The 18,552-nt window shown below is 64.8% G+C and overlaps 1 pseudogene; it reads right to left on the minus strand.

Moving 5' to 3' along the window:
* Positions 1–1,818: 1,818 nt before the first annotated feature.
* Positions 1,819–16,520, minus strand: LOC137149860 (carcinoembryonic antigen-related cell adhesion molecule 5-like; annotated as a pseudogene).
* Positions 16,521–18,552: the final 2,032 nt, after the last annotated feature.

Below are 18,552 nucleotides of genomic sequence, written 5' to 3' on the forward strand. Positions count from 1 at the left end.
TCCTCCCCCTTCCCTAGCAGCTGAAGGGGACGTGGGTGGGTGCGGGTGGAGGTGGGGGAGCCAGGAGGCCCCGTGGGGCTGCCCTGCCTGTGGCTCCAGGTCCCAGCAAAGACCCCCCAGCTCGGATCTAGGCGGGTCCCACTGCAGAGACCCGCAATGGGGCAAACCCCGCCAGGCGTGGGATTCTCTTGGCAGGGGAGACATGGGTGTGGGGGAGCAGCCGGAGCTGGGGTGCCAGAGACCCACACCCTGACACGGCACAGAGACGCTAGACACACACGTGCACAGCAATACGCTGCACACAGACAACACACGTACACACACACACACAGTGTATTCTGGGAGGTGTTTCTGTCTCCTTCCTCACAAGCGCCAGGCTGGCTGGTTCCTGTTCACATGCCCAGGTCTAGCTGGTCGCCACGTATGGGGGGGAATCCTTCCCCCCGTCAGACTGGCTGGGACCGTGGGGGATTTTCCCTCCCTCCAGGGTGGGGCGCAGGTCACGGGCAGGGTTATCTGGTGTCTCTCACTTACGCATCCCCCGGCCATCGCAGGGCCTGGGCCACTGGTGCCCCTGGGTCCCTCCATTCTCTGCCTGGGGCAGGCTGGGCTCCTGGGGCCGCTGCGCTTTGCTCTGAGTTCGGGGCTGGCTGGGCCGGGGGACACGGTTCTCACGCTAACGAGCTGCTCCCGCCCGGCCCGGCTGGCTCTGAATGCAGGAGATCCCGGCTCGCCCCATCTCCTGCGTCCCGAGGCCCCGCGGCTGCGCTGCCCCCCAGGTCGGGCACACGGCCCGGCTGCGCTGCCTCCTGGGCGCACGCTGCAGCCGCTCTGGGTTCAGCCAGGAGCCACCTGTGGGGAGACCTCGGGGGGGTCACGGCCCCTCCCCCCGCGGGATCCCGGTGTCTCTCCCCACAGCAAATAGCACAAGGGGGGCTGGATATTTGGGGGGCTGGATCTAGGGAGCCTTGGCTCAAAGGGCCCCAAATAGACACCACGACCCCCCCTCCCCCGTAGACCCCGGAAACACCGAGCCAATCGGGGGGAGGGGCTTTTAGTGAACTTGGCAAAGCGGCTGTGACAGGGCAGGTGGGTCTGACCCTTCGCCCCAGCAGAGACCCCCCCCCCCCGATACAGGGGTCATCCCAGCATGCACCAGGGCACTGGGGGGGCATCATCTCCTCAGCTGCTCGTACACGTCCCGCTGTCCGGGCTGCAGCGTCTGGGGGAAATGGGGAGGCGTGAGCCAGAGACGCCCCCACCCGGGGGGACCCACCCCGCCACCGGGCCCGGACAGCTCCCACCAGGCCTTGACAAACCCCGCCCCCCCCCCCCTGGGTCCATCCCTGCCCCATCTGCAGCTGGGCACCCCTAGAGGTTTTCACCAGCCTCGGGGCTCCCAGCCTTTCACGGGGGGGGGACCCTCCGCCGGATTCTGCCCCCCCCCCCCCAACTGCGGGATGTGATAACCAGCCCCGTTCTCAGCCACGGGGCCTGTACTGGGGGCAGCTCCGCCCCCCCCACCCCGAGTTGGGAGCCCCCGAGATCGTCCCTTACCTGGTACGTGGGGCTGGTGTCGGGGGGGCTCCCAGGCTGGGCCTGGGGCAGAGAATGAGGCAGGTGGGTCATTAACACGCTCCCGAGAGACCCCCCAGCGCAGCCCGGGGGGCCGGGAGCTGACGCGCCCTGGGAGACTGGGACGTTGGTGCCCCCAGCAGAGAGTGGGAAAGGAGAGGGCTGGGGTCGGGAGTGAGGGGCCCAGCGGAGCTGGGGGATGGGGAGGGGGAGCCCAGGACTGGGCTAGCCGGGGGCTGCGGGTCAGGAGTGAGGGGCCCTGGCACAGCTCTGGGAAGGGGGCTCCAGGCTGGGGTCGCAGGGGCGGGGCTAAGTGCCTGTAACTCACCGCTGGGCCCGCCTGCGCTGCAGGGGGCAGGTTCTCATACAATGGGGGGGTCGTGTCGCTGCCCTGGAGGGTCTTGCTCCGGCGGCCAGAACCTGGAGGAGGGGAAATCGTCAGAGATGCTGGAATTGGGGGCCCGGATCCCAGCCCCCACTGCTCTAACTCACCAGCTCCTCCCCCCACTCAGAGAACCGAGGAGTCCTGGCTCCCAGCCCCCTGCTCTAACCACTAGATCCCCAGTCCCCTCCCAGAGCCTGGCATGGAACCCAGGAGTCCTGGCTCTCCCGGAGGGGTCTGTTACTCACAGAGGAAATAAACCAGGCCCCCGACCAGCCCCGCCCCGGCCAGCGACCCGATGACGATCCCAGCGATGGCCCCGGCTGACAGAGACGTTCCCGGGGCTGCAGTTGGAGATGCTGGAGGAGAAGGGAAGAAGGAGGGGTTGGATCAGGCAGCCCAGCCATGACCCCCTAACCCTAACCCCCCCCGCCCAGACCCCCATTTCCCAATGCTGCTCCCTCTCAGCTCCCAAGGTGAGGGCCCAGGTGGTGGGACCCCCAGCTGCCCCTCCCCGCAGCCCTCTCCGAGCCTGCAGGTTTGGGCCCATCAGGACCCCGAATACGGTGGCAGGAGGGTCTGAAGGTCAGGAACTGGGATGTCTCCTGGGGCTGCCCAGTGATGCCAGTGCCCCCCAGTGCCCCAGGCCCAGCGCTGGGTGCGGGGGGTCTCAGCTCTCACTGGCTGGTGTCGGGGGGATTCGGGAGGCGATGGGGCTGGACGCTACATTGACGGATCCACTGCCCCACAGCCACAACAGAGCCCCCCAGCCCTGGGGAGACGGATCCCAGCCGAGCCCCAGTCCGGCCCCCCCACAGCTGGCCCTAGAGAGAAGCAGGGCTGAGCAGGAGAGGGAGGGACCATGTACAGAGACACACCATGGCCCAAGGGTCCCCCGAGAGTCACTGGCAGCCCACGGCCCGGCCCCGTCCCATTCCCCAGCCCGGCCCCCTTGCGCCCCCCAGCAGGGCGTTTTCTGGTGCCGGACAGGGAGGCCGCGCTGGGTTCAGCCCCAGGGACTCACCTACAACCCGAACGGCGACAGACGCCCGCGCAGTGAGGTTGGTGTCGGGGTTGTGGGCCTGGCACGCGAACGTGCCCTGCTGAGCCCAGCTCGTGGGGTTAAAGGTCCAGCTGCCCCGGGTCTCGTTAGCGTCGGTGCCATTGTGAAACCAGCGATAGCGCGAGGGCGGGACAGAGTCAGAGACGCACGTCAGGGTCAGAGGGGACCCCAGGGGGTGGGTGATGGGTCCCTGCGGGTCTATCCTGGTAGAGTCCGGCCCATCTACAGAGAAGGAGGGCATCAGGGGAGGGAGGGCGCCAGTGAGGGATCCCCATGTAAATAGCCCCCGCGCAACACACCAGAGGTGGCTGCATCTCCACAGCTGGGTGATGCCGGCACGGCCGGGGCAGCACGGCCGGGGGACGGGGCTACTGTTACTCACAGGCCACCGTCACGGTGCTGGGCTCGCTGCGGTTGGTGCTGACGGGGTTCCTGACCTCGCACTGGTAGGCGCCAGCGTCGCCCCGGCTGACGTTCAGCACCGTGAGGGTCCGGTTGTCGGGGGACAGCTCCAGCCGCTGATCAGTCACGAGGTCCGACCCGTCCTGGAGCCAGAGAAGGGTGTCGGCGCCGGGGGAGCTGTTACACGTCAGGGTGAAGGTCCCGTTCTCCAGCACCTGGGTTTGGTTGGGCGTCACCGTGGGCTGGGGCAGCATTTCTGTGCAGGGAACGGAGAGAGCGTTACCGTGTGTCCTGCCCCTCTGTCCATCCGGGCTGGGAGAAGAGTCCCAGTGTCGCCCCCTTGTGGGATTGTGGGAAGAGTCCCAGCGTTGCCGTCCCACGGCATTGTGGGAAGGTCCCAGCCCAGTCTCCTGCAGTGCTGTGGGAAGGGTCCTTCGCCCTTTGCACCTCAGAGCTGCGGAGACGGGTGTCGCCTTCCAGGCTCCGGCAGAAGGTCCCTCTCCGCGGCGTCGAGTCACAATTATTGGCGCCTCCCCGAGACTCTGGCTCCCGGAGTCCCGTGATATTTGGGACACTCTCGGCTGTGGTTCGAAGGGAGACGAGGCGCCGGCTCTGCACCCACAGCAGGATTCTCAAGCTGAGCCCATGATGGTTTGTGGCTGACAGGAGGGTCACGACCCCACAAGGCGCTTGGTGCTACCGGCATTGCCCCGTGGACACGGCCCTGTGCTGGGTCCTTGCCCCCCTCCCCGACCCGACGGAGCTGCCGTCCCAGAACCGGGCCGTGGGGCGGGGGTGGCACCACGGGCAGCCTGCCAGAGCCGCTCTCCCTGACCCAGGGAGATTGGGGCGACCCAATGGGGTGGGGTCACACGCTGGCCTAGCTCCGTCCCCCATTCCTGCCCAGCCCCAGAGCTCAACAAGGGCCCCACAGCCCCAGACACCCTGGGTCTGCCAACGTCCCACGAGAGTCTGACGGGGGAGGGGGCGTCCGGAGCCCAGCGGCAGGTCCAAGGACACCCTGCCAGTCTGTACCCCCCTCACTGGGGCAGGATCGTCCCCCCAGTCTGTTCCCTCAGGGCCCCCGTCACCCTGTGCACCCCGAGCTCCCCCCACCCTGCTGGCTGATGTGCTCGGCAGCGCCCCTTGCTGGGGCTCAGAGGGCTGGGGGGGGGGGGGGACCGGTAAATCCCAAGAGAGAATCAACAGAGCGAAGGAGGAAACAGCGGCTCAGACAGACAGCGCCAGCCGGGCCCCGAGTCTCAGGCGGGGACACGGACCCGGGGTGGGGCTGGGGCCGGGGCCTGGAGCCATCCCGGAGGCCGATGCCGGCACAGACCCCCCCACCCCAGCAGTGCCATGGCCACTAGCCCGGCCAGGAGGGAACCAGCCCGAGGCACCAGGCGAGCGGGGCAGGGAGTCGCTGTGGGAGCTGCAGTGGGGCTCGATGGGGGCCCCACCGAGGACAGAGGCCATGGGGCGGGTGCAGCGCAGGCAGAACAGAGCCGGGAGGGCGAGACGGGCAGAGAGCAGGCGCAGGACGCGCTGATCACAGGGGTCGGGTGTCGTTTGGAAGCCGACAGGCAGCGTCTGGCCCAGCTGTGGCGTGGCTGGAGCAGCCCCTGCAGGACAGAGGCCACGGGGTGGGGCTGGGCCCTGCACAGCTCCGAGCGCAGAGGGACGTGGCTGCAGACAGTGAAGTAGCAGAGCCCGCACGGGGAGGGGATTGGTGCGGGCAGTGACAGGACAGCCGGGGTCTGACCCGCACTGCAGACAGGTGGGGGCGACTCGCCCGGGAGCTGGCTGGGGCTTGTCTACACTAACCGCTGCAGGCTCCGTGCAGACGCCTCCTGTCCGAGGGGAGAGCTTCTCCTGCCGGCGGAGGATCCCTGCCCCGAGAGGCGGTGGGTGCTGGCCTCCCCATCTCCGCACAGAGCGCTGGGCTCTCCAGGCCGCGGCCGGGGACCGACACACCCGACTGCTGTGCCAACGCTGCCCGGCGTCCCTGCTCCATCTCGGGACGAGGGTGTGGCGCTGGCTAAGCAGACGCAGCAGCTCGGGCTAGAGCCGCAGGCAGGTCAGTGGGTGCGAGGGTGGCAGGAGCGGCACAGCTCATGGGGCGTTCACACCGTGCACTCCTCGGTGTGGATTATCTCCCCTGGTCTGTAACTCGCTGGTCTGCGTTAGGTACACCCTGTGCTGAACTGTTCCCAGATCCATAGGCGTGCACACGGGGTGTGCTGGGTGTGCCCACGCACACTCTAATGTAGGGGTATCAAACATCCGGCTCGCGAACCTTTTCAATGTGTCCCGCGGCGCCATCTCGCTGGAGGGTAGAGCTGCTGCCAAGAGATTGGAGGGCGCGTGACTTTTCGGTGGTCGGAAGAGAGAGCGATCTGCCACCGAAAAAGAAGGAGCTTCTAGATTTTGTGGCGGATGGGAACACGCCGTGATCTGCCGCCGAAATACCGTTCCTTGGGATATTTCTCGGCGCAGACTACGAGGCGGCGAGAATTCCACCAGCGGGTAATTCAAATACAGAACATGAAAAGTCCCTGAAGAGTTACCAGGATTGGCCCATGTGACTCTGGACTCCATTTTAGTTCTTGTAACTTCCCACAAGCCGCACGGCCAGGGACAGAGGGTTTATAAGATCAAACCACAGAAACTATTTTGATTTCTATCCTGAGCTTCAGTCACCTACGTACCTCTGGATCAAGTCATCTGCAACTGAAGCTGTGTAACAAAGGACTGAGACCAGCCAGGTGTTGGGTGCACACCAGAGGAGACTGTACAAGCTGCAACTCCACAATTCTTCTAGAACCTGATGTACATGGACTTTTAATCATTTGTGTGTATCTGATTGCTCTAATCCGTTAACATTTCTCTCATGGTTTATTTCTTTCTTTTTACAATAAACCTTTAGTTTAGTTACTAGAGGATTGGCTGCAGCGTGGGATTGTGGGTAAGATCCAAACTTACATTGCTCTGGTGCTGTGGCTGACCTCTAGGGGTCAGAGGGAACCTTTGTAGTAAAGAGCAGAGAGTTAAATAACTGCTCTCTTTACTGGCCCTAGTGCTGATTTGGGAGCCTGGAGCTGAAATGCAGTAAAGGGGCTGTGTGTATTTGTGGACTGGCTTCTGTGGGGAATCAGAAGTGCAGTTTGTGGCTGGTTGGGAAGTCTGACTTCAGTGTCACCCACCAGTGCTGGGAGAATCTGCTCTCCGTTTGCAGCCTGCCCTGGCCTTGGCATTTTCAGGTGGCTGCCCTGGGCACAGACGGGTCACACACACCCTAATGAAATGTGCTGCGCACGCCTCCCAGCTCGACAGGTGTGTGAGCGTCCAGGTGTGAACTGACGGGTGTGTAAACGTGCCTGAGCCCCAGTGCAGGATGTTTGTGACGCTCACGTTGTATTTACAGGACCTTTGCCCATCACCCGGGACTGGCCCTCAGAGCTGTGGAGGGAGCAGCAGGGGAACTTCAAAGCAAGGGCCGGGAAGCCACAAAGGAAATTCCCAGCCCATCTGCGTTGGCTACTCAGCCCAGCCAGGGGTGACGCTGCCTGTCAGCTCCTCTGCTGGGAACAGATCTACACACCCGGGTTGAGGGAATGACCCTGCGTCTCTGCACGGATGGATTCTGACCGGGGATTCTGAGCGAAAGGACAGAGGCCCCACAACCATTTTGGGCAACACTGGGAGACTTATGGGAAACTAGCAGCTGGGCCATCGCTGCTGCCGTTTGGACTGACAAACGCTGGCTGCCCTGTACCGTGTGTTACCTGAGACTGGCTGCAGAGCCGAGGGGCGTGTCTGCGGCTCCTCCGTAAGCCGGGCGCAGTGATCCAGGCGTCGCATCGGTTCCTGGCTGGGTGAAATCTAGTGACAGACCAAACCAGCAGCGCGTCCTGTGCCCTGTTTTCTGACAGTCTGACCTGAGACTGGCACTCACAGCTGTGAGCCGGGCCAGACAGCGGGACAAGGGGACCCCTGGGGTCGGCACATCGAAGGGTCCCCGAGGGGCTGTCCCGGAGCTGGGGGCGCAGCACAGGGCCGGTGGCTCCGTGACACCCTCCCCAGCTGGGAGCTGGCGGTGCCGGGGGTGGGGCGGCTGCGATGCCAGGGCAGAGCTGAGCTGCAGATACTCGCCCAAGGAACGAAACGGCAAATATCAGCACGAGGAAGAGAGCGAAGGAGGAAGCAGCTGGGCAGACGCAGCTCCCCTCCCCCCAGGGCTGCCCGGCCGCGGGTGCAGCAACAGGACAAAGTCCCTGGTACCCGGCAGAGACACGGCACCTCCGGCTGCCTGGGCACGCGGCAGGCGCCCATTTGCAGCACGAGTCCTGCAGCGCTGACGTGGGCTACGCCTGCCCATGCAGCTCTCGCCCGGGGATCGCCCTGACCCCGACCCATCCCTGCCAACAGCCGCAGGGGCCAGGATCCCATTGCACGGGGGTGTGTGTGTGTGTGTGTGGATACAAACACTGGGAACCCCCAGCGCTCAGCTGACATGAGCAATGCAGTGCGGGACCCTGGCCGGGGGCACAGGGGAGCACAGAACACCTGGCCTGGGAATGGAGGACGCTGACATGGGGGAAACGGGGCAAATTGCATCCAGCCAAGCGCTGGGTCCAGACAGCGAAGACATGGCCCGGCCAGGCGCTCGGTGTAACTCGTGTGATTTACAGCAGATCTGATGCTGGGTTGGTCCAGTTCTGAGGTCTGGGGCTGTGCTGCTGCTGGGTGGGTCAGTGAGTGACAGGAGACAGTCAGGAAGCTGGGCAGGCCCCGAGCGCGGAGGGATGTGGCTGCAGACAGTGAAATAGCAGAGCCCCTGGCACGGGGAGTGGAATTGGTGCAGGCAGTGGCAGGGGACAGCCGGTGTCTGACCCGGGCTGGAGACAGGTGGGGGCATCCCCTGGAGAACAGAGCCTGAGGGGTGAATCCAGAACAAACCCGACGATCCCAGACCTGGTTGCAGAGACAGGGAGAGACCAGGGGGCAGGAACGGCGCCGACCCGTAGGCTGGGTGCACAGAGTGACGGGCGACAGGGGACGTCCCACACAGACAGGGAGCCTGGCTGGAGACAGGAGAAATCCAGAGCAGCCTGGGCACCGGCTGGACACACAAAGACAGAGCCCCCAGTGAGGAGTGCCTGAGATGGGGGCAGGCGTGGGGCGCGTGCCCGGCTGCTCACCCAGCACCTCAGTCTTCGCACTAGCAGTGAGGCTGGTGACAGGGTGTGAGCCTGGCACTCACATGTGCCCAGCTGGTCCCAGGCTGTGGGGTTAAAGGTCCAGCTGCTCCCGGGGCTGGGACAGAGTCGGCGACACACGTCAGGGTCAGAGGGGACCCGAGGGGCAGGGCGATGGGTCCTGGAGGGTTTGTGCTGGCTGAGTCAGGCCCATCCACACAGAGAGGGATGGGATTAGGGGTAGAGAGGGTGCTGGCAATAAACAGGTGCCGTGCCCCACCCTAGACGTGGCTGCATCTCGGGGCTGGGCCATGCTGGCAGTGCCGGGGGCAGCAGGCCGGGGGACTCACACGGTGCTGGGCTCGCTGCGCCCGGTGCTGACGAGGTTCCTGACCTCGCACTGGTAGGCGCCAGCATCACCCCGGGTGACACCCAGCACCGTGAGAGCCGGTTCCCTGGGGACAGCTCCAGTCACTGGACACAAGTTCTGACCCGTCCTGGAGCCAGAGCAGGTGTTGGCGCTGGGGGAGCTGCTACACGTGAGGGTGAAGGTCCCGTTCTCAGGTACCAGTGTTTGGTGGGGTGTCACCGGGGGCTGGGCAGTATTTCAGTGCAGGGAACAGAGAGAGCGTTACCGAGTGTCCTGCCCCTCCGTCTGCCTGGGATCAGGGCCACCACAGATCACTGCAGACAAGGATCGAGGGGTCGCAGATAGGAGGCGTCGGCGCACTCCTACCATGCTGGGTGACCTCTTTTAAATCATCTGCTCCTGGAGTCCTGTGAGTTTCAGGAGAATCTTCACTTGCATTGAATAAAGAACAAGTTTCCGGCCCACGTGACTGGAATGAAAAGGTGGAAATCGCAGCTCAAGACCCTGGGTCCAGACAGTGAAGCTGTGGCCCCGACTAGGGGCTGGATTTAAAGGCTGATTTAAATGCCAATCTCCTGCTCGTTTGGATCCGGTTCCCAGGTCTGTGAGCCGCTGGGTCGGTCAGTGAGTGACAGGAGACGATCAGGAAGCTGGACAGGCCCCGAGCGCGGAGGGATGTGGCTGCAGACAGTGAAGTAGCAGGGCAGACTGCCCCGGGCAGGGAAGGGATCAGTGTAGTCAGTGACAGGCGATGCAGTGTCTGATCCAGACTTCATCCCCCACTTCATCAAGCCCATTGATGGGGGGATTGGGGTGGCGAGGGTGGTTTGGAGACATGTGGTTCCTGCTGCCAGGACCCAGTGTCAGGGTCTGGCTGTCACGGCTCAGAGAGACGCGGCCTCCGGCCTCTCACTGCCCTGCAGCCAGCTGTAGGGAACCGGGCTGCCCCCGGCCTCACAGCTCAGGGTCACGGCTTCGGTCTCGATGGGGATCAAGGTGGGGGGTGATGGTGACCCCAGACAACCCCCTGCGGGACAGAAAGGGGGGGCAGTTATCCGAGGGGCGGGGGGCAGCCAAGGGGTGCATGTCCCGGGATGGGGTAACTCGCTCCTGCCCCGGGAGTGCCAGCCTGGCCCCCATTGGGCAGTGAGCGCCAGGCTGACCCCATCCTGCTGCGGGGACAGGGCGTGGGCGGGGAGGGCAGGGCGCAGGATGTGCAGGAACACACCACGAGGCACAGACGCCCTGGGGTGAATCCAGGACTGCCCAGAAGGGCAGAGCAGGCGCTGGGCAGAGCCAAGCAGAGCCGGGCACACCCTGCGTGGGGGGCGATATGGGTGCAGCGAGTGACGGGGGTGTCAGCTCCAGACGTGGGACGCAGGTGACGTCCCCTGAGGGCCGAGGGGCAAAGGGGGGCAGGACAGAGACGCCCAGAGCCGGCGGGTGGCAGACGGGTGCTGGGTGCCAAGGCGCAGGCTCTGCCGTGCAGAGTGACGGGGTCATTCCTCACCCAGCACCAGCCCAGCCTCGGATCCGGCTTCAGGAGAGACAGCAAGGACTGTACCAGAGTGGCAGGCGGCAGAGCAGCGCTGGGTCCAGACTGGGGACAGACGGGAGCGTCCCCCGGAGAACAGAGCCTGAGCGGAGAATCCAGCCCAGCCCCAGAGCCCTGGCTGCAGGGACAGGGGGCACCCAGGGGGCAGGAACGACGCTGAGCCTTGGGTGAGGGCAGGGGTGACAGGGGACGTCCCAGGCAGGCAGGAGCCCGGCTGCAGACAGGACAGACGCAGGGCAGCTGGGGCACCAGCTGGACAGACTGATGGAGCCACAGTGCTACACGTGCCAAGACAGAGGCGGGCGTGGGGCGCGGTGCCCGGCTGCTCACCCAGCCCCAGGCTCTCCAGGCTGGCGCCGCAGTCGCTGTGCGTGAGCCGTTGTGGGCTCTGCAGGTCTACGCGCCCGAGTGGGTCACAGGGACGGAGGAGCAGGAGCGCGGACGACGACCCCTCTGCCTGGGTCTGCATCCCACCGTGACACCACGCGCCCCGCGCGGCCCGGTCAGCGTCCGCGACACGGGACAGGCTCAGGTCAGAGCCGGCAGCGTAGAGCTGCTGGGCCGGGCTGATCACGGGGGTCAGGCCCGTGTGGAGCAAACACGAGCCGGTCACGCACCTCGACAGGGCAGGGAGAGCCCCACGCATCCGGTGCCAAATAGCCAGAGCTGGCGTCAGAGGACAGGGCTGCCCTGGGGTGCCGGGACCCGGCCTCCTGCAGGACCCAGCCGGAAAGGGACCGGTGTGCACAGCCCAGCTCCGCTCTGCAGGAAGATCCGGGGTCAATGGCTGAGCCAGGCTGAGCCGGGAGCTGCTCAAGGGCGGATCAGACACAGGAGCGGGTGTGAGGATGTTCCAGGCCCGTCGCTAGAAGCTGGGGCAGGTGCTGAGAAGCCCCCGGCTGAGCTGTGGGACTCTCTGTGACGACTGATTCCTGGGCATTAAATCCGGGGGCAGAGAAGGGCCACAGAAGGGCTGCAGGAAATGCCTTGCAGGAGCGACCGGCAGAGCTGGACGTGTGCGGCGTGTCAGAGCCGGGGGTGGCTGAGAACAGCGCAGCAGCGCCTGCGTGCGGAGAACACACCAGGCGCGGGAGAGCTCCCGTCTAGCGCACAAAGGCCAGACACGGGACGGCTGGATGTCGAAGGCAGACACGGCCCAGCTGGGAAAGGCCCACACTGGTCCCAGCGAGGGCCACTGGCCACTGGGCTGAGCTCCCGAGGGCTGGGCTGGACTCTCCAGCGCGGATCCAGGCTGGGGCCTCTCTGGAAGATGCTTCCCCCAGTGCAAGTTCCGGGGTCGGCCCCGGGGTAACTGGGGAGTCTCTGGCCTGACCTGTGCAGGAAGCCAGACTAGACGGTGGAATGGCCCCTGCCGGCTCAAACGCAGAGTCTGTTAATGATTTACTGACCGGTCACAGCCTGCCTGTTACCGCCAAACCAGATCCGCTTTGTCTGCAGGTTCCTGGCAAATGGCGTGTGCGGGGAGGGGTGATTAGCAGACGGGCTCAGGGGAACAGGCACACGCAGGGTGCAAAGAGCGGCCGCAGGAGCTGTTCTAGGGGTTATAAGCCACCCGCTGCCCTGCCCGGCTCTCCAGGCCCCTCCACCCACCAGGGGCACTGCCGGGCAGAGATTCTCCGCCCAGGAGGCAGCAGCTGCCCTGAGCTCCTGCTTCCCCCAGGAAGTTACCCATTAACCCCTCGCCTGCTTCTCCAGGGACTTTCCTATCCACGGGGAGACCAAATCTCCAGAGTTTCCCGGGCCTGGGCCCGCTGGGGAGGCGATACCGGGGCTCACAGAGGGAGGGGCTCACAGCTCCTGGGTACCAGGGTGGGGGGCACGGGACAGGGAGGAGATGGTTCCCTGGGGTGATCTGAGGGGGGCTTAGAGACGCTGTGGGCTGGCAGTGCCACCCCCCATAGGGTGTCTCACTGGGGGCCTCTCCCTGTCACAGCCTGGCCCCAGGGTGGGTCTAGCCAGGCACCGAGGACCCAGCTGCCCCCCACCCCCACCCCAGGGTGACGCTATGGCAGGAAATGCCAGCTGGGAGCAGGGGAACTGGCCAGCCGCCCTTCCCCCGGTGCTACCAGGAATTCCCCCACCTCCACCAGGTCAAATGGAGAGGAAGGAGGAGGGGGGCAAACACCCTGCACAGCTGGTGCGTCTCTGCTGCTGGGCAAGGACCGCCCCCCCTGCAGGAAGCTCCCCCAGCTCTTCCCGTCCCCCCCCCCCCCCGGGATCCCAGCCCAGACTCTGCCTGTCAGGCCCCCCCTGCATCGGGCCAGCCGCTCCGAGGAGAACAGGTGTTCGCAGCGTCCAAGCCCCGGCCCAGCTGCAGGCTCTGTGCTACGGGGCCAGGGGGGGCTGGGGGCTCTGGGGGCAGGGAGGGGCTGCCCATGGATTGGGTGCCCGGCTGGGCTGCATGGCCTGGGCCTGGCAACCGCCCTGGGGCAGACGCTAGAGCCAGGGGTCGAGCTGCCCTACACCAGGGTGGATTTGCCCTATTGCACAGCACAGACCCCGATCAGAGCCGGGCCCGTCGCGCCAGGCGCTGCACAGACACGCTGAGATGGTCCCTGCCCAGAACAGCTCCCAGTGCAAACAGCCGAAGGCAGGATCAGCCTCCATGTTACCTGGGAACCGGGCTAGGAGAGGGGCAGGGACTGGCCCAGGGCACCCAGGGAGCCAGCAGCAGAGCTGGGAATTGAACCCAGGAGTCCGGGCTCCCACAGCACAAGAAGATGAAGCCCCAGTTTCTCGGCAGGTTCCCAGCCAGGCAGGGCCCAGGGGCGATGGATGGGCAGAGATAAGAAGGGGGCAGTCGAGGGGCAGAGGGCGCAGAGCGGTTCCCCCCAGGCAGGCGGCGCGGAGAGATGGCCGGGGTCACACAGAAGAAAGCAGACCCGGCCGGAGGAGGCTGGAGCCCAGAGGCCCCGGTGAGGGACCCGACAGAGCAGGGAGCGGGAGGCGGAGGTGCAGCCGGGGATACTCACAGAGCAGATGGAGCACACGTGGGGGGGCTAGCTGGGGCAGGGCCCTCCCCCCTCCGGCAGCCGGCACAAGGAGTCCAGCCACCCTCGCACCATCTCGTGATCCGCACGGGGACGTGCGAGAGCCTCACCCCCTTTGCCCCCCAAAGGCGGCTGGGCCGGGTGCAGAGACTCAACTTCCTTCTGTGACCACTGCCCCGGGCCCGGGCCCCATGGGCTGAGTCAGGGATGGGGCAGCCTGGCCCCCACCGAGCTCCCAGGGTCCCCGTCAGCCCCAGCAGCGGGGCTCCCTTGGCCCCCAGTTACCCGGGGGGAGAAAATACAAACAGCCCCACGCGCCCCTGGAAGTCGAGACACAAACTGATCCCAGCCCCTGGCTTCCCAGCAGCGACAGGCCCGGCTCCATCAAAGCAGGGCTATATCATCCCAGCCACCAGGGGGAGCTCCACCCCCAGATCCCTGCCCCACAGCCCCCGTCTATCTCCTGATCCCAACCGCACCCCACTGGGGACCGGGGAGCAGCACTAGGGCGTGCGAGGGTCTTTGCACCGATCACACTGCAAGATGGACACTGGGGTGGGGTGGGGCAGGGTGTGCTAGAGAGAAACTGCCCCCCCCCCCTGCAGAGGGGACAGCGGCCGACAGAGACCTGGGGGGCCCAGAGTCTGTGGGGCGGGGGGGACCTCGCAGCCAAATACAGAACCGTGATCTCCACCTCGGTGGTCCCGATCCTGACTGCAGGCTTGGACACAGGAATGGAGCTGGGGGAGCGTCCCAGAGAGGGAGAATCTGCCCCCCCGCCCCATATCCCAGCATCCCCTAGCACATCACAGACGCACGGACAGCACACGAGGGGGGAGGGGCTGTGGCTCAACCCCGGCTCAGACATCCCCCCACGGCCTCCTCCCTCCCCCCCAACATGGACCCTTCTTCTCCCTCCCCCACTGCCCCCCAACACCAGACGTTTCCCTCTCCCAGTGTCAGGGGCTGCGCCCCAGAGCTCCAGGAGCGGAGCCAGTGCCAACCCCTCCCCCCGCGCAGCCCGTCCCTCCCCAGGCAGAGCCGCCAGTGCCAGCTCCCTGGGGGCAGCATGACCCAGCCCTGCCATGGAGACGCCTCCCCAGGCAGGTTAATCTCACTCGGGATGGCAGGGCAGGGAGAGGGGGCAGAGATGCCAGGATGGGGGGAGGCACCAAGGGGGCCTGGTGAGGCTACAGGGGAAGGGGGCGCTGGGGTGGGGGTCACTGAGACACCAGGATGGAGTGGGGGGCACCAGGGACACTGGGGGCACCGGGAAGCGTGGGGGGAACTGCGCCCCACAGCCTGACTCCTGTGAGCCCAGAGTGGGGTCGATGCAGGGAGCAGGAGGGGGAGCTCCCCCCACATCACACTCAGCCCCTCCCCAGCGTGTGCCCCCAGCCCCAGGGAATCTCAGGGTCTCCGGCCCAGCCCTGGGCGCTTTGCTGCGGCTGCTAGTGAGGGGCTGGGTCGCACTCAGGGGCCAGGAACTGAGCTGAGACCCAGCAAATTCATTTCACCCAGGGCCCCTGAATGGGCATCGGCGGGAACGGCAGGTTCTGGTGGGTGCTGGGAAGCCCAGGGATCCCCCCACACCCAGAGTGGCTCAACCCAACCCGCTGGCACAGCTGGCACTGCCAGGGAGAGCCGGGGCCAGGAGGGGCAGTGGCAGGATGGGGGGGCAGAGCCCCACATCTCTGGGGGGCACCATCTCCCAGGGAGCCAGGGGTCCCAGGACACCCCGTACTGGGCAGTGTCTGTGTTTGGGGGCAGGTTCCCCCCTGTCCTAGGTGGGCTCATCCCCCAGGGGAGACGCCCAGAGCCCCATCGCTGAGGCAGAGATGGGGGGGGGGGCTGGCCCAGGGTCAGCGCAGCTCCCGGGGGTGACACTTACCGTAGACGCGCAGACCCACTGTGATGAGGGGGGAAGAACCATCGTTCAGATCCACCTGCACCGTGTAGTTCCCGGTGTCGCTGAGCGTTAACCCCGCGATGTTCAGGGCGCAGCCGGGCCCCGCTGTCTCCCGTCCCGTGTGGGCCGGGCCGTTGATCTGTGGGGGGGTGGTTGGGTTGTAAGTGAAAATCCGTCTGTTCTCATCAGTTATGATCGCGGATCGGAACCACTTGCAGAGCAACAAGTTCTGTGCAGGCGGCTGCGGGGCCAGGCTGACGTCCCCGCCCACCGCGGGGCTCTGCGGGGTGATGAGGATGGTCTGGGCCGGCGCCGGCTGGAGGCAGGAGCTCAGGACGGAGGCTGCGGGGGAAGCAGAGGCCGGAGCCTGGGGGGTCAGTGGGTCTGGGTGGACACGACCAGCGACCGCCCTGCCAGGGGAGACCCACCAGCCGTGGGGCACGGGGCAGAGCTGGGCTGGTCCAGACCCGGCCTCCCAGAGCTCGGCACCGACTGGGGGGACCTGCCCGGCCCCTGGGAACGGGACCCCCAGGCTGGGTCTGCGCCGGGGACACGGAGGCAGCGACGCCGCGATGGCGACAGCATCGTCCTCCAAGGGAGCCCAGCAGGTGCGTGCAGCGGGTCTGGGCGCGTCCGTGCCGGGTGCGGGTCTCGGGGCCCAGCTCTGCCTGTCGCTGCCCCGTCGCGGGGAGGGGGCAGGTGCTGCCGATGGCTCCGTGGAGACGGGGGCCAGGCGGACGGGGCACCCCTGGGGGCGGGGCAGGCTCATTGAGCGGTGCAGGGGACCCTCCCTGGGGCTAACACCCCCGAGGGTGACCCCGCTCTCTGCCCCACAGCTGCCGACCCCCCCCCCCGCCCCGCCCGGCTCTCACCTGCCAGCAGCAGCCCCACCCCGGGGCCGCCCCACGCGGGGGGGTCCCAGCTCCCGGGCAGGCGCCCCATGGCCCTTCCCCGCCCGGGGGTCGCTGCTGCGGTGCCTTGCACAGAGCCCGGCGCGGGGCCGGCCGGACGCCTGGGTTCTCTCGGGAGCGTTTGTGCCAGCGGCCGGGCTCTGAGCCGCGGGGCGGGCGGGGCGGGGACTAGACAGCTCCGGTTCCCCCTCCCCGGGGCCGGGCTAACTCCGAGCCGGCCGCCCTCGGGCTGGGATCCCTCCCCCGGCCCCTGGGAGCGACCTAGCACCGAAGGGGGGGGGGCGTTCGAGCAGGGGCAGCTGGGAGCCGGGGGGCCGGGCCCGGGGTACGTGGAGGTCTCGGGGGCTCCTGGGCTGTGGCTGGGCCGGGCACCGGCAGCAGCGCAAACACGCCGGTCCGGCCGGCAGCTCGGCACACTCAGCCCGGCCGTGCCGGCACCGGGGCAGCGCGCAGGGACACACTGGCAGACTGGGGGCGGACAGATTTGGTGCCCGTCTCTGTTTCTGGCACTTCCGATGGCAGATGAGGAAACCTGCGACCCCGCAGCACCGCCGCAAAACTCTCCCTGCTTCTGAATGACTTTGTCATTTGTGCTTTGTTCTCTGTTTAGTTAGGTTACCTGTTCTTCACAATCCTGCTTCTCTTTCCCAATTCTGTTTTTACAGCCACTTGCCACCATTTCAACTCCTTTCGATTTTCCTCAGCAGGATTTCAGTTCATGCACCGTTCACACACGTCACTTGCAGTAATCTGCCTTTAACTCGGGGTCCAAGTTGCTGTTTTCATTCCCACATGGGAGTTTCATTTTACACTGGTACCAAGTCCTCCGTCTGTATTCACCTCCTGCACCACATCCCTGCTCCACTTACCGCTACAGCAAAGATTTCCTCTGCTCTTCTCTGTCCCAGGACTAGCTGCCCCAAGACGCTTACAGTTCAGTTCCTGGAAATGTTCTCTCTGCCTCCCGCCCTGAGATGACACACTGACACACACTCACACACACTGACACACACTCACACACACTGACACATACTCACACACACTCACACACAGTGACACATACTCACACACACTGACACACATACTGACACACACTCACACACACTCACACGCATATTCACACATATTCACACATACACACACTGACACACACACACACTCACACACACTGACATACTACACACACACACACTGACACACACACACACACACACATTGACACACACTCACACACGTACACACACACACACACACACACACTGACGCACACATACACACTGACACATACTGACACACACACACATTACACACACTCACACACACACACACACACACACACTCACACACACACACACACTCACACACACTCAACACTGACTCAATCTGGGGCTAGCTGAAATCCACCATTTCTATTCAGTTCTCTATTTTGACAGTCTCTGTAATCTCCCACACCATTTCACTGTCCAATCACCCTCCTGGCCAGGCGGCGGGAGTACTGCCCTGCTGCTGTATTGCTGTTCATGAAGCGTGGAGTACGATCCCCAGACAGGCCATTTTATATTTCCTTCGTTTGCAAGTTTTCCATCACTGGGTGATATGCTCCCGTTCATGTATCGCGCCCGTCCCCAGCAGGCCGACCTAGTCTGTTCTTACCATGAGTGTGTTCCCTGGTATTACTTTATCCCATTCCTTAGCCTCCTTCGTCCAAGCTTCAGTTTTGCTGCTATAGCAAGAACGAGGTTTTCTTCGAATTTTCAAACCTTTATAATTGTATCCAAATACACAACCGAGAACCAAGATCGATCAGACGTGTCTTCAAACCTGCTGTGTAAAGGTAGGATCCAGCGTTATCAACATCTTCTTTCCTCTAATGACCTGTACAGTGATAGCAAACTTCCCTGTTTCCACTGATATGCCAGATACGTTACGCCGAGAACACTCAGACATTATCTAAATACAACAATGACACAACTAGAACTTCTCAAGAACCACAGCAAGTACACTGTGAAGCAGACAGATCTCCGTCCGAGCAGTAACTCCACTTCTTGCCTGACACACACCTAGGGTGAGTGTTTGCAGTGTAAATAACTAACCTACGGCGCAGTGACATGCAGCGCACAGTGAGCAGACAGGGAAAGGAGGACGTGCTGACACTAATCAGAACGACATCCTAAAC

This window comes from Emydura macquarii, unplaced genomic scaffold, assembly GCF_026122565.2.
Source record: "Emydura macquarii macquarii isolate MOO-44397 ecotype Brisbane River unplaced genomic scaffold, CSIRO-AGI_Emac_v2 contig_864, whole genome shotgun sequence".
NCBI classification, from domain to species: Eukaryota; Metazoa; Chordata; order Testudines; family Chelidae; genus Emydura; species Emydura macquarii.